Genomic DNA, 13,941 nt, shown 5'->3' with positions numbered 1-13,941 from the left:
AAAAAGGCCATGCATTGAATGGGCATTGTCTTGACCACAACTTTTCTGGTGGGCAGTGTGTGAGAAGCTAACATCGGTGGTTAGCAGCTGGCACAGGTGGGCAGTGAAAAACTGAAACTGGTTAGTATAAAGCACTCATACGGATGCTAAAAACTTCATAACCCAGCTCTAAGGCTCTTAATTCTGCATTTTTCAACAAGACCATAAAGCCCACAATGACTGCAATGCATAAGCTCACAGCAATATAGCACTACAGCGGTCTCTGTGGAAAATGTTTCCAATATACGTGCCATCTCCAGCCTCTCATTTTAACTCCTTGGTGATTAGAGAGTGCAATAAATTATTCTGCTTTTTGGAGCTTCCCAATGATTTATCCAAGCGATTTGAGGCAAATTATTCATGCCATCGATCTCTGACTCACTGACCTTATTTTTCATTGCAGAGTTCAACATAGAAACTCGTCGAATGTGTCTGCATCACGCATAGACATGGGACACTTGCCAGTCTTCCGTTACGTTACAATATTTTAATGTAATAGTATCTACAATTTTCAGGAGCTCTTCGTCTGAAGGGCGAACAGTTGGAAACATATTGGTAGCAATGAAAGAAGAAAGACATCTAGAAGTCCAGTATTCTTTCAAACACTATTTAGCCTGGTTTTCTAAATAGCTAGTTAGTTATTTATATCAAGTTCTGCTCATTGTTTTCGGCCTACTGCGTGCACATTTTCAAAACACTCACCTGTTGTCGGGAAGCCTTGGAAAGTGCGCTCTATTCGTTCCTCCGCTCCTGCATCCCTACAGTCCAGCTGGGAGACATCCACGCTCAGGGTATATACGCTGTCTGCAGGACAGGACTCTGCCCTCTCTAGGGAGTGTAGATGTGTGGGCGTGGCCTGGATAAGAACTCAAACACAGAAGAGCTGAGCTGAAATTCTGCTCTCTGCATTGCTCAGCACGTGGCCATCTGGAGTTAGTAAACAGATACAAGTGGCCATTCAGAAGATAGGTTTAAAAGTGCCATGATTGTAACGCAGCGCGGAGAGTCCAAATAGAGATTTCAGAAGAAAAAAAATTAACATATTATCACAGTGATGCTGATGTGTCCAAAACAGTCGAATTATTTCTTAAACTGTTTAAACAGTTTGTTGTTTGGTCTCGGAGATTATTTTCTACCAACGTTTCAACGTGAGTCTTCTCAGTGTTTCCAATGTTTTGAAAGGCTAGGATGAAAATGCTCTCCATGTGATTGACGTGGAGGGCTAGCACAACAGGGCTTGATTCTAAAACGCCCAGACCTAACTTTACCGCTACGTCATTAGGGGGTGGAGACTCCTCCTTGATTCTGTGTCTTTGCCGAGCTGATGACCTCACACAGCTCAGGGCTGTAGGTTGTCAGCCCGGCAAAATTAACACTAGATTTTGGGCCCGCCCTATTAGGAAAAACATCACGTGTCTGTCATCACAACAACAAAAAATACGGTGAGTGGGAGTATACAGCAAGATAGTTTGTGTGCATTCACTGTGCATGCAAGTGTTTTTTTTTTCTTTAAACAACCAGTTTTAGCATTACTTTCATTTTGAATATGAATGTAAAGGGGGCAGAGCCCCGACACCCTTGAACAGAAACCGCCACTGCCTGCTTGTCAGCATAGGCTGGTGGGGGCTTTCCTTATTACCACCTTCGCTCTTGTCAGTGACTGCCTCTAGGCACACTCCCTCCCACTCTCTTTGATTAAGGATCTCCCTCTTGGTTTTTCCCATAGAATTAACCCTTTTCTGTCAGTTTTTTTCTATACAGAAGCCTTTTCTGGGTTTTCCTTTTGTTTTGGTTAACCCTTTCACATTTTTATACATTTTGTCAGGGTTTTCATTAATAAATTACCACTATTTTCTTTTACTATGTCAGGTGATGAACAAACCCTATCTATGAAGGATAATTTGAAATCCTTCATTAAAGACTCTGTTCAACATGCAGTCTCTCTATCCATGCTAGACATTTCAAAGAATTTGGAAGCCTCACTATCAAAAATGTCTCAGAACCCCAAGGATGCTTCTTCTAAAAGAGGGACGAAACATGCAGCACCCCCCTATGTGCCTTCCAAAGGTGTTTCTGTTAAATGTGGGCCTCCCACCTGGGAGGAGAATTCTTCGGGGCTCCCTTCCTCTCCCCTTAATATACTCAATCTTAGAGACACTGAAAGTGATGGGATGACAATTTAGATGACGCCACACAAACAAATGATATTTATGATAATGGTCCTTTGGAGAAAAGGCATAAAATTTCTCCCTCTGTGCTCTCTCCCTCATCTAGTGTCTGATGATCTAGTTGATCATTTTGGTGAACCCATGTTTGACCCTATTTCAATTCACAACCCAAATTCTTCTGAGTGGCGCCAGTCCGATCAGGTTTCTGATTATATGTCCTTTTATGTAAGGCATGTACTTGATAAGTCGTTTAGGAATAAGTTAAAGTCTGAGTGTCCTAGACCTTCCCTTCAAGGTGGCTGATACTCCCACGATTGACCCCCAACATGTTGTTATTTTTTTTTAACAAGTTTGGGAAGGATCCCAAGAAAGGGGTCAATAGGGCATGGTCCAACTGCCAGGATAGACTTTTGGACATAGTTGGACCTTTAACTAGGATACTGGATGTGGCCAAAGAGGCAAATATGGAGGGTAATCAAGAGGACCCTGAGGCGCTCTCAAACTGGGCTCAGAGAGCAATATGCATTCTTGGCAATGCCAAGGCCTATATCTCACAGGAGGGGAAGAAAAAGCCTGCTAAAAATAGACCCCAAGCTAATTTCTTTGGCAACCAAAGATGAAGGCCCTAATGCAGATGGCCTTCTCTTTGGAGACTTGTTTATCAAGGAAATGAGCAGATATGTTTCTGAATTTACTTCTTTGGATAAAGAACATTCTTCAATTAAGACAATTTTTTCCCAGCGTGTTTTTGGAAGGGCCGGAAAAGGAAGGGGTCGATTTGCCAGCCGTTATTCTTCAAGAGGGCAATCCCTCTGCAGAGGCTCCTTCAACCAGGACACCCAGCAAGAATTCTACCAGGGGTGCAAACCTCAATTCTATCCCAGACGATTCCATGGAGCCCGTAACAGGGGATACAGAGCCAAAGGAGACTAGCTCGCAGGTACGGACTTCCAATTCTGGCCTTCTTCCCGTAGGAGGTAGACTGGGCTCTTGTCTAGATGCTTGGTTATCTCTAACCTTGGATCCTTGGGTTCTCCAAATCGTTCAAGGTTACTGCATAGAGCTTTATCAGGTTTCTTTTCAGACTCACCTGCCTCAACCTCTTCATTTTTCCCCAAGTTCAGTTCCTTCTGGTTCAAGGAGGAAGTGCAGTCTTTACTAACAAAACAGGCTATAGAAAAGGTTTCCTTTGACCCTTGAGGGTTCCTCAGTGCCACCTTTCTGGTTCAGAAAAAGAACAAACATCGACCAGTTATAAATCTGAAGCGCTTTAAAAATGTTGTAGTATATCACCATTTCAAGATGGAGACTATTCTCGATCTAAGAGATCTTCTGCTTCAAAACAACTGGTTGGTCCGTCTGGACCTCCAAGACGCGCATCTCCCAGTACCCATTCATCCTTCCTACAGGAAATGTCTTCAGTTTCAATGGGGGGGGGAGGGCTCTTTCTTTCGGTTCAAAACTCTCCCTTTCAGTCTTTCATCAGCTCCTTAGTGCTTCACCAAAATCCTCAAACTGGTAGCCTTCCTCAGAGGTCAAGACTCAGTCTATCTGTTGATTTCCTCATCATGGCACAAGACAAGTCTTGCCTGCTGGATCATCTAAATCTTTGCCGAGACCTTTTGTCAAGGCTGGGGTTTCTTATAAATCCTCAAAAGTCTGTTCTAATTCCTTCTCAACGTCTCGAATTTCTCAGTTTCATAGTGAACACTGTTGAATCGGTGCTTCAGCTCTCTCAACAGAAGGTGATTCTGATAAAGAGATATCACGCCTTATCTATCCCTCTCTGTTCCCTCAGATCCATAGCTCGTTTAGTAGGCCTTCTTTCCTCCTCCATTCAGGCCATCTTTCCGGGACCCCTTCATTACAGGGCTCTACACAGGTTGAAGGTCCCTCACCTTCTAAAGGACTAGCTTACTCAGACCCCATCATTCTGGATTCCGAGTCCAAAGAAGAACTTTGCGTGTCAATTAGGCACTTGGAAGGAGAGAAAGATTTTCTCTGCCGCTCCAGATCTCGTCTTAGAGCCAGATGCAAGTCTGACAGGTTGTGGCACAAGATGTGGTCAACTCTCGACTGGGCGTCCATGGTCCATTCAGGAGTCCTCACTGCACATCAATTGTTCAGAGATGCTTGCAGGTTCCTTTGCCATCCAGTCCTTTATAAAAGACTGGAGTAAAATGCTCAGTTCTTCTGAGAATGGACAACTTGTCTGCAGTCAGGTATATAAACCGTCTGGGCGGAACAAGATCCAAACCTCTGGCACTTTTGGCCAGGAGTCTGTGGGAATTCTGGATCCCAAGAAATATCTTGGTCAAGGCGGAATATCTCTCGGGCAAACTGAATGAGGTGGCAGATTGGTTTTCCAGGCATATCTACGATGCAAGCAATTGGAGGCTTCATCCTTCCATATTCAGTCATCTTTCTTTGGTCCAATGTCAATAGACCTCTTTGCTTCCTGGATCAACACTCAACTTCCTTCCTTCTTCAGCTGGAGACCAGATCCACTAGCTATTGCCACAGATGCTTTCCTTCAGTCATGGCCTCCTTCTCTCCTCTACGCCTTTACCCCTTTCCTCTTTATTGCTTGGGTGCCAGCTCAAGCCCGCAGACAGCACTCATCCCTTGTTCTGATCACTCCATTCTGGCAGTCCCAGCCTTGGTACCCAACCCTGTTTTAGCTATCCTCAGATATTCCAGAATTGATCCCTCCATTTCCTGATCTTCTCTTGAACCCTCAAGGTCTTTCCCACAGTCTGGCCTTAAAAGGCTCCCTGCATCTCATAGCATAGAGAATTTCAGGGCTTCCTGGAGAACCCGAGGAATTTCAGAGGAAGCTGTCCAGTGCATCCAGCAATCCTTGGCTCCGGGTGCATCAAGGGTTTACAAATCTGCCTGGCTGGTTGGTGTAGCTGGTGTTTGGACAGGGATTCAGATCCCTTTTCAGCAGATGTAACCTTATTGGTGAATTTTCTGGCTTCCTTAGCTTCGCAAAGTAAGGCTTATCATACCGTTAATATTTACAGGTCTGCGATCTCTTCAGAACATATCAGAGTGGATGGAAGGCCCATTGGGGAACACCCGTTGGTTTGTCGACTTTTAAAGGGAGTACGTTTTGCTAATCCTCCAGTTCCCAAATACAATGTTATGTGGGATGTTAATTCAGTACTTCGATAATTTCTTGCATGGCCAGATAATGCCAATTTATCGCTGAAACATTTGTCTGCCAAATTGACTATGCTCTTGTGCTTAGTCTCCATTAAATGTGTATCAGATGTTAAGGCTCTCAATGTTTCCTCCTTCCGTTATTCCTCTGTAGGTGTCTGTTTTCAAGTCAGTAGGGGTACTAAAACCTATTTATCTGCTGTACATTACCCCTTTTTTTTTCCCCCCTCTCAACCTAAATTATGTATTGGTAATTGTTTGAAAACTTACGTTTCTTGAACTGCAGAAGTCATAATTTCCTTCTCTTCCCAATTGCTTTTTTCCTTTCAGAAACCCCAAAAGCCAGTCTCTGCTCCCACCTTGGCTTGTTGGGTTAGATGGCTTATGTCCATAGCTGGTGCCTCTAACTTTTTTTTTTATGGCGCTCATTCAGGGAGAGGGACTGCGGCCTCTCGAGCCTTTTGGGCAGGGGCTAGTTTACATGAAATACTCAGATCTGCAGATTGGTCAAACGTTAGTACGTTTAGAACTTTTTATTGTAAGCCTGTAGATCATCCATTGGACACTTATTTTGTGCTTTTAAACAAGCATAATAGGAGCCTTCGGTCTTGTAATAAAATTTCGATTTTCCTAGCCTTGGTGTTGGAAAGGCTAGATTTTATTAAAGACACGGAGGTGAGTATTATCCTGCAGCATTTGTATTAACCCTCCCTGTTACTTCTTCTGTAGTTGCCATGCATTCAACAAGCTCCACTGCATCCGGCTGATCCACATCCGGTTTCACCAGGCCTGGTACCTCCATGCGTAAGTTCTTGCTCGCCAGTTTTTCCTTCTCGCCTCCTGGTGGACTTCTTTAAGGATTTCTTCTCCGCTCTACTGAATTTGCATATAGTTCTAATTTTGCTATCTGAATCTATTTTTGACCGACTCTCGCACAAAAAGAGGGGTTGTTGCTCTGTCAAGATTGTTATGTGCATACTCGACATGGGATTGGTTACCCCATTGTGATGCTATCTGGTAGGTTTTTTTTCCTAGGGTTTTTGGGATTTGCAGTTCTTGGCTGCTGTTTATTAAAGTAAGAAAAGAAACGCATAATACTCGCCTCCGTGTCTTTAATAAAATCTAGCCTTCCAGACACCAAGGCTACAAAAATCTCAATTTTCGCTCATTCATAAGGTCAGGAACTCAATACGTGGAAAATATGCATGTGGTTTACATTAGTAACAACCTAAACGTTCTTTTCTCATTGCCATTTCACATATCTAATTTATGTTTTTTTTTAATAGCACTCAAATATTCAGTAGGTCTTTCTAGGGCACAATTAAAAACAAAACATGATCATAAGTTTTAGACCTCTACACGTGATTTCAATATGTAAATGTTAACTGTTCGCATCCCCACTGAACTGCTCACTTGAACCGGGCTCCACCAACAACTCGATTAACCTGCCTCCTATCAATACAGCACTCGTCACCTGCTTCTCGTTGTAGGAGGCTGGACTGGCTTGTAGTGAGTACCAAGGAGTACTTACAACTTGCACCAGGCCCAGGTATCCCTTATTAGTGTAGAGGGGTGTCTAGCAGCTTAGGCTGATAGAAAAGGTAGCTTAGCAGAGCAGCTTAGGCTGAACTAGGAGACGAGTGAAGCTCCTACAGTACCACTAGTGTCATATGCACAATATCATAAGACAACAATACACAGATATACTAAAAATAAAGGTACTTTATTTTTATGACAATATGCCAAAAGTATCTCAGTGAGTACCCTCAGTATGAGGATAGCAAATATACACAAGATATATGTACACAATACCAAAATATGCAGTGATAGCAATAGAAAACAGTGCAAACAATGTATAGTCACAATAGAATGCAATGGGAGCACATAGGGATAGGGGCAACACAAACCATATACTCTAGAAGTGGAATGCGAACCACGAATGGACCCCAAACCTATGTGAGCTCGTGGAGGGTCGCTGGGACTGTAAGAAAACAGTGAGGGTTAGAAAAATAGCCCACCCCAAGAACCTGAAAAGTGGGTGCAACACCTGAAGGAGCCTAGCAGAAGGAGTCTCTGACGTCACCTGCTGGCCCTGGCCACTCAGAGCAGTCCAGTGTGCCAGCAGCACCTCCGTTTCCAAGATGGCAGAGGTCTGGAGCATACTGGAGGAGCTCTGGGCACCACCCAGGGGAGGTGCAGGTCAGGGGAGTGGTCACTCCCCTTTCCTTTGTCCAGTTTCACGCCAGAGCAGGGCTGAGGGATCCCTGAACCGGTGTAGACTGGCTTATGCAGAGATGGGCACCATCTGTGCCCATCAAAGCATTTCCAGAGGCTGGGGGAGGCTACTCCTCCCCAGCCCTGGCACCTTATTCCAAAGGGAGAGGGTGTAACACCCTCTCTCTGAGGAAGTCCTTTGTTCTGCCTTCCTGGGCCAGGCCTGGCCGGACCCCAGGAGGGCAGAAACTTGTCTGAGGGGGTTGGCAGCAGCAGCAGCTGCAGTGAAACCCCGGGAAAGGCAGTTTGGCAGTACCCGGGTCTGTGCTAGAGACCCGGGGAGTCATGGGATTGTCTCCCCAATACCAGGATGGCATTTGGGGGGCAATTCCATGATCTTAGACATGTTACATGGCCATATTCGGAGTTACCATTGTGAAGCCATACATAGGTAGTGACCTATGTATAGTGCACGCGTGTAATGGTGTCCCCGCACTCACAAAGTCCGGGGAATTGGCCCTGAACAATGTGGGGGCACCTTGGCTAGTGCCAGGGTGCCCACACACTAAGTAACTTAGCACCCCACCTTTACCAGGTAAAGGTTAGACATTTAGGTGACTTATAAGTTACTTAAGTGCAGTGTAAAATGGCTGTGAAATAACGTGGACGTTATTTCACTCAGGCTGCAGTGGCAGGCCTGTGTAAGAATTGTCAGAGCTCCCTATGGGTGGCAAAAGAAATGCTGCAGCCCATAGGGATCTCCTGGAACCCCAATACCCTGGGTGCCTCAGTACCATATACTAGGGAATTATAAGGGTGTTCCAGTATGCCAATGTAAATTGGTTAAATTGGTCACTAGCCTGTTAGTGACAATTTTGAAAGAAATGAGAGAGCATAACCACTGAGGTTCTGGTTTGCAGAGCCTTAGTGAGACAGTTAGGCATCACACAGGGAACACATACCTATAGGTCACAAACTTATGAGCACTGGGGTCCTGACTAGCAGGGTCCCAGTGACACATAACAAACATACTGAAAACATAGGGTTTTCACTATGAGCACCGGGCCCTGGCTAGCAGGATCCCAGTGAGACAGCGAAAACACCCTGACATACACTCACAAACAGGCCAAAAGTGGGGGTAACAAGGCTAGAAAGAGGCTACTTTCTCACACTCGTTCACCAGCCTAGCCTTTATACAGCACAGACCTGACAGAAGAGCATTAGAGTTCTTTACATGAGCACCTACATATGGTTCACATTTTTAAGGCACGCATGTATTAAATGATGTGCCTAGAGTAAAAGAATGTCGAGTTAACGCTGGTATGCAAACCTTGTTACCTAGTTCAAAAGTCAGCGGCTCTAGTGGCTAGGCTACATATCCTCTTAGGGGGTGCTATATGCCAAAAACCAGAAGTCAAGCTGGAAGTCCCCTATGAGTGACAGGATGCTCCCGTCGGGCGGAAGCAGTGTGCATATCTGCCGGGCCTGACCCCTGCTCCCGATACAAGATGTTGCGGGGTAAGACCGGAAGCCTATGACGGTGAAACTAGCACCGGCCAGTAAAGGAGACGGAAGCCCTGGGAGAAAGGGAGGCAAGTGGCTGAAGTGTAAAGAAGTAGTGGACTGTGGCATGGGGTGTGGTACGAGTAAAGGTGCAATCAATGAAAGCAGAAACAACAAGAAAGAGTGTGGGAGCACCGGCTTGATGAGGTGGGAGAGGCACGAGATCATGGGAGAGAAAACGCACACTACAGAACCTCAACTAGTCAACAGCTGGGAGAACTGTTCGTGCCTGCAGTGTGGGAGATCACAGTTCACATTCCAGCCTCGCGGTTTCCTGGAAAATGTTAAACAAATAAAACAGAAAAACAGCAAGCTGCCAAGAAAGACTGGTGAGGGAGAGGAAGTAGGGAGAGCTGGTGCTTGCAGAGACAACACTGACTGCACAAAGTAGTTCCACTCGCATGCTAGCCGTGGATACAACACTCGTGAGGAGCGACAAGCAGTAGAGAAAAAAGCAACAAACCGCAAGGACAGGATTGCAAATTGACAACACATCTATTGGCAGAAAAGAAAAAAGGGGCTGGCAAAGTATGGAATGCAATGTGCCGGCTAGCCATAACAAAAACCCTAAAAATTCGTAAAACCAACTGGATTAATCATGGGATCAATGTAACAAATAAGCTTTTTGGGGTCAATTTGTAAGATTGGAATATGTTCCAAAAAAAAAACCAACATGAGTAAGTCAAAACTTCCATAAGATTCAAAGTGTTAAGAGGGCCCTGCACAGGTCATGCTCCTAAGCTTTGCTAATGCTTTTTGCCGATGTTGTGTAGCATCAGCAAAATAAAAAACAGAAAAAGAAAATAAAAAATCAAATAGGCACAAGGATACGTGGGTGATGGAAGCCGCGTCATTCCCTATGCGCACACATGCAGGATGACGTATGTGTGCACTTGTCATCACGCATGTCCGCACCTCGTGAGGAGCCATTTTTTAGAACGTATTTACCGTTCTAAGATGGCAAACACCATTTAGTAGTCCATTTAGATGCACAAAGCAGTTTTTTTTTTTTTTTTTTTACACTGCAGAGCAAGTGGCAGCCGCTTGGCCCTCCAAAAAAATAACGTAAAGAAAAAAAGTTACGGCCCACAACGGGTTCGTGGATGGGGCAGAAGTAACAGCGGCTGAAAGAGCAACAGAGGTGCTTGAGGCTGGACCTGCGTGAGGCCAAAGAAGAATTTTAAAAATGGCAGGCAGTGTAGGGCAAAGCAACAGAGCTTCCGAGGAGAGATAAGAGAACACACAATACGCAAGGGAAGGGGCTATTTGTGTGGGGCAGCACACAATGAAGAGTTAGAAAACATGCTCTCTCGGAGTGCAGAAAGAAAAAGGAAAAGGTAGCTCGCAAATGTGAGCAGTGAAAGAATACAAGTCTTATAGTAAAAAAAAAAAAAAAATGGAAGTGAGGCTATGCTCCACCAGCGGGACGAACAAAAGAAGCAAGCAAACGAGAGTGACAATAAAACCAATAGTAAGCAATGAGCTGGTTCTGAGCCAACTATAAGTGTTTGGTCCTTTCCACATGCCTATGACAGCTGAAAGGTTTCTGGTAAGCAAGACTTGAAAATGTAATGCAAGAGGGTTTCATTGAGCAACCATCTGTTTGCCATGGAAGGTAATCCCAACAGTTGAGGCATGGAAGTATTTTGACTTCCCAAAAGGTGAAATGACTTCAGCATTTTACGCATTGACCTTTGACTTGATTTTTGGGCCTGGCTAATCTTCTAGTCACCAGTCTTAATTGGAAGCTAACGGAGTATGCCCAACAAACAATTCAGGTTCTAAAGTATGGTATGCTACAAGCATAGCCATATATGCTTGGACTGTAAAATGAAAGAGCCTGTGACTCGCATTTAAACATCGATATGATGAAGAGGACCTTTACTCAGCCATTCTTACCAAACTACAGAGATGGTTTAAGGTATGGGCAAAGTGGGCTCTGGTCCAGGGCCCAAGCCTTTCAGGGCCCCCGATAGATTTGTTTTGTTCTCCACACTGTCCTGCCCTGGTTACCTTGAATGAGTATTAAACACCGATTGCTTTACATACCATTTCCTTTAATTCATATTTAATATCAGAGATGAGTTGGGAGTCTATTACAGTCATTTTGCAGAGAAATGTATGTTTGTTTTTCAACACCTTGCAACTCACATAAAAAAAAATCCCTTTGGATCAAACCAGGACCTCTCTTATGAGAAATGACAGTAGGGTGCATAAATTATTGGCAATAATATTAGTGAGCTGCTGCTGTATTACAATATTGAAAAGAGTCATCACTATCCCTGAACATCCGTTAGAAACACATTTAGAATTTGGACCACTGTGCCCGTGCAGATTTGGTCACCTGGCCAAAGAGGGCATGAAAAAGCTGAAATAAAAAAAATAAAAAAGTTTGGCCCAGGGTCCCCAAAATGCCTACTAAAATTAATAGAAGACGAGATTAACACTTTTTTTTTTTTTTTAACCCTCACCATCTACTTAACACTTTTTCAAAGAACTTAAAACAACATGGACGACCGTTACAGAACGAATGAGATTTCTTTTTATAAAAATGAGCGTGAAACGATATCATTGAATGGGAAAATAGATTCATCTATGAAGGCTGAGCTTTAAAATGATTTAAAAGGCATGGTCTAATCCATGGCATTACATGGACTTAATTTACCAGTGCCTAAAAAAAAAAAAAAAAAAAGAAGCAGGTGCCCTTGTGTTCATGTAGGTCAATTCACCAAAATGCATTCCTGTCAAAGGTCATACCACACAAAGCAATGCACAAAGACACCCATGGCTTCTTCCTCTCACTAAGTATCCCCTCCAGGCCCTGATTAACCACTAAATTGGACACAAGAACAAAAGGTTACAATGTTAACAATATCAATATGGTTACCCATTCAGTATTATTGCAAGCTCCTTTTGGATGATGCCTCGTAACGTTTAAAAAAAATATATATATATACACATTATTTTTCTATATTCTGTGACAAAATTAAATTGTACAAGTGTCTGCAATAACCGTGACAATAAAACATTTTAACCTTTCACAGTTTCATCTGTGGTCATTGATTATTAAGACAGAGGATAATCAAAAACTAAACTAGTTACAAAACAGCTGCGTGCAGGTCACAAAATATTTCCAGATCTTTTCATTCGTACATTATGATGCTGTGAGTGTACTTTTGTGAGGACACTTGGGAACACTGTTCACTGAGGTAGTTCCACACAAACACATGTGAACACGTCACTAATATACAAAGCGTTTCTTGCACTCTGCTTTACTCAAGTGTGTGTCAATTTGGAACCTGAGCAAGAGTGGCTTGCGTCGTGGGACCAGTAGCCTACATCACTTCCTGTATTGACACTCAAACTGACATCACTTCCTGTAACTTGTTCAGCAGGGTCCATTGTGGATGATGCAATTTGACTTCCCAACTAACACAGACAATGGGGTCACTTTCTGAGCAGTAACTTCATAAGATGGGTCTTCCTGCTTGATGTATTGTATGAAGGGAATCATTTTGCTAGTGAAGTTTGACTAGGCGTGCATTCAGTATTCCACATCTATTGCTACAAGTCACTTTTAGTCACTTCAGTTTCAGGGCAAGACTTCCAGGTCAGGTTGCATGGGATTGGGACAACCTACCCAAAAAGGTGGCGGTCACTTGTTCCGTTTGCATATATATGCATACACTAATTTGAGCTAAATGTAGTGATCATCAGTTTAATGCCAGACTGCTATCAGTTAACCCAGAAAAGGGCTTAAGTGGATGATTGTGGTTGCTCTTTCCCAGGTTCTGCCTTGATGATCTGCTTCTGGCATTATGAAACCTGGGTTTTCAACAAGCTGAGAAAAGTAGTAGTATGACCATTAAAGACAAGTCAATGCAAAGTTCACCATGCGCCAGTAATAATGAAGACACATTGAAGACCTTCTGCCAGTTACGTTGTAAGTGGGCTTTCGTAAAGCATGAATGGTTATGCATATCATAAAACACAGTTCACGCCCTGCGGTTCCTTGTGCATGAACCACCTCTTGTGAATGGTTCACAAAGTCTTGCTGCTGTGCTTGAGAAGAAAGCTGGTATTCCTCCATTAAAGAGCAGTGGCGCTTCGCCTCCTCAAACAGGAGCACGTTGCACCCGCAAGATAGAGCGAATGACACGGGCAACACTCCTCTGCCTGGGAACTTACAACCGGTCACGAGTCCTCACAATACCCTATTTTCTTGTATTGCCCGAGATAAAAGTGCGTCTAAACAATGAGGATATCACAGCCCCGACTGACTAATGCAATCTTGTCTACATAAAGTTCACACAGTCTAGGATTTCCCACTCACACTATAGGAGTGCACCTTCGTAAAGAAGTTGCAAGATCTTGCAGTTAGGCTGTACATTTACACAATTCAGGAGTAAAAGGCCAACCCTTACGCCCTCCTATCTGGCCTGAAGCGGCAGCAGCACAGCCCAAAATCGATTCCGCTTGGGAGGGTGGGTGACCTAAATGTAGCCATATTCCAATGTATCCCCCCATCTGAGTTATGGAGTCCTCAGTTGCACATCATAGCCTTGTGTATAGTCAGGGACTTGTAATGGCCACCCAAGGAGAACAACACAATATCCTGACATCTTAGTTTCTCCAGCGACATCAAATAAAGAGTACTGCAAATCCAACTGAGGTCTCATGAAGGGCTGACCCTGTTTTCTTGAGGTCCGTCTTGTATTTGTCATTATACGTAGATGCATTTCTACTCCTGACCCACTGTACCCTGTGCAGGTTAAAGCCCATTGTTAGTAAA

The 13,941-nt window shown here is 43.9% G+C and overlaps 1 long non-coding RNA gene across 1 annotated transcript in view; it reads right to left on the bottom strand.

Annotated features, from left to right (window-relative positions):
- The window catches only part of LOC138265228 (uncharacterized), a 288,749-nt gene extending 287,925 nt beyond the window's left edge, over positions 1-824 (bottom strand). Inside the window, exon 1 of the long non-coding RNA XR_011199316.1 lies at positions 742-824. This is a non-coding gene — a long non-coding RNA (uncharacterized lncRNA). The remainder of the gene's footprint in view (positions 1-741) is intronic.
- Between the last annotated feature and the right edge of the window lie 13,117 nt (positions 825-13,941).

Source organism: Pleurodeles waltl, chromosome 11 (genome assembly GCF_031143425.1).
Source record: "Pleurodeles waltl isolate 20211129_DDA chromosome 11, aPleWal1.hap1.20221129, whole genome shotgun sequence".
NCBI lineage: Eukaryota > Metazoa > Chordata > Amphibia > Caudata > Salamandridae > Pleurodeles > Pleurodeles waltl.
The sequence above is the reverse complement of the archived record's forward strand: the minus strand, read 5'-3'. Positions and strand labels throughout refer to the sequence as shown.